The following is a 2,500-nucleotide window of genomic DNA, read 5'->3' on the forward strand; positions in this document are numbered from 1 at the left end:
ATTTGCGAAGAGCCGAAACCACATATAAAGAGCCAAAACGCCGAAACCACGTTCATACAAGTAAAAAAATTTCATATAAATACTAAATAATTTTCATATAGATACTAAGTTTATGAATTCATACAAGTAAATAATTTTCATATAAATACTAAATAATTTTCATATAGATACTAAGTTAATGAATTCAAACAAGTTAAAAATTTTCATATAAATACTAAATAATTTTCATATAAATACTAAGTTAATGAATTCATACAAGTTAAAAATTTTCATATAAATACTAAATAATTTTCATATAGATACTAAGTTAATGAATTCATACAAGTTAAAAATTTTCATATAAATACTAAATAATTTTCATATAGATACTAAGTTTATGAATTCATACAAGTAAATAATTTTCATATAAATACTAAATAATTTTCATATAGATACTAAGTTAATGAATTCATACAAGTTAAAAATTTTCATATAAATACTAAATAATTTTCATATAGATACTAAGTTAATGAATTCATACAAGTTAAAAATTTTCATATAAATACTAAATAATTTTCATATAGATACTAAGTTAATGAATTCATACAAGTTAAAAATTTTCATATAAATACTAAATAATTTTCATATAGATACTAAGTTAATGAATTCATACAAGTTAAAAATTTTCATATAAATACTAAATAATTTTCATATAGATACTAAGTTTATGAATTCATACAAGTTAAAAATTTTCATATAAATACTAAATAATTTTCATATAGATACTAAGTTTATGAATTCATACAAGTAAATAATTTTCATATAAATACTAAATAATTTTCATATAGATACTAAGTTAATGAATTCATACAAGTTAAAAATTTTCATATAAATACTAAATAATTTTCATATAGATACTAAGTTAATGAATTCATACAAGTTAAAAATTTTCATATAAATACTAAATAATTTTCATATAGATACTAAGTTAATGAATTCATACAAGTTAAAAATTTTCATATAAATACTAAATAATTTTCATATAGATACTAAGTTAATGAATTCATACAAGTTAAAAATTTTCATATAAATACTAAATAATTTTCATATAGATACTAAGTTTATGAATTCATACAAGTAAATAATTTTCATATAAATACTAAATAATTTTCATATAGATACTAAGTTTATGAATTCATACAAGTAAATAATTTTCATATAAGTACTAAGTGTATGAATTCATACAACTAAATAATTTTCATATAAGTACAAAAAATTTAAAAAAAAAAATAAATGTTAAGCTATTTTTGATGTTGTAATATTTCTTATAAGCATAATGCTCATAGAAAATGATATAAATTACTTGTATATATATGAATTTAAAACTTTTATATGGTTAAAAAGATTTTCTCCATACGATTTCCGGTTGGTGAGGTGTACGTGGCAGAAAACATATATGTTGTATGAAACTTCAACATTAGTACTTGTATGAAAATTTTAATACTTGTATGAAATTGCATACTTAGTACTTATATGAAAATTATTTTCATATATTTATAAAAGTATTTAAGTGTAATATATAAATGAGAGCAAAAAAATTTATTCCTGGTTTGCTACAGTTGGTTTAAATAGAAATAATTTTGTTAATAATGAAATGTTATTAATTGAGATTATTCTTCTATACCTAACATAATGTAGTCGTTTTTTTTTTTAATTTAACTTTTTTTGGGGTTTGTTCTTCTATTCACATAAAATATATGTGGGTAAAGAATAAAATTCAATAAAGTTAAATATTTATATTATTACGCTCGAATACTTTCATATCATATATGAAATAAAATGAAAAATAATTGAATTGAAATTATTAATTTCAAATCAAAAGAAAAACGTATATACTCTTAAAAAAAGATATATACACTATATGCATTGAAATAAAGTAAAATGTATAAAAAATGATATTATTTGAAAGTTTAACAAATACAAGAAGAAACATCGTCCTTACATTAATAATTATATTATATATGTATAGAGAACGAAAATTCTTTCTCACGATAAGATACACAGTCTCAAAGTCCGAATAAGACCGCAATAAATAATACAATAATATGAAATTTAAATGACATGAAGTAAATTATTTAATCCGACCATAGTAGAAGAAATTTCATAATTATTTATTGTCGCGATTTCGTTCTCCTTTGCATTGTGTATATGTCGTGTACTTAATTTTCAAATATTGAAAATATCATTATAAAAATTTATATAGTATAAAAAATATTATATAAATGAATAAAAAATATTATTCTGGTTGATCCTGCCAGTAGTTATATGCTTGTCTCAAAGATTAAGCCATGCATGTCTAAGTACAAACAAATTAAAAGTGAAACCGCAAAAGGCTCATTATATCAGTTATGGTTCCATAGATCGTTAACAGTTACTTGGATAACTGTGGTAATTCTAGAGCTAATACATGCAAAATAAACACGGACCTTTTGGAACGTGTGCTTTTATTAGGCTAAAACCA

At 20.2% G+C, this 2,500-nt stretch overlaps 1 non-coding gene across 1 annotated transcript in view; it reads left to right on the forward strand.

Annotated features, from left to right (window-relative positions):
* Positions 1–2,277: 2,277 nt before the first annotated feature.
* Positions 2,278–2,500, forward strand: part of LOC128923691 (small subunit ribosomal RNA) — a 1,990-nt gene continuing 1,767 nt past the window's right edge. Inside the window, exon 1 of the ribosomal RNA XR_008472429.1 lies at positions 2,278–2,500. This exon is cut by the window's right edge and continues 1,767 nt beyond it. This is a non-coding gene — a ribosomal RNA (small subunit ribosomal RNA).

The sequence above is a fragment of the Zeugodacus cucurbitae genome, unplaced genomic scaffold (assembly GCF_028554725.1).
Source record: "Zeugodacus cucurbitae isolate PBARC_wt_2022May unplaced genomic scaffold, idZeuCucr1.2 ctg00000024.1, whole genome shotgun sequence".
NCBI lineage: Eukaryota > Metazoa > Arthropoda > Insecta > Diptera > Tephritidae > Zeugodacus > Zeugodacus cucurbitae.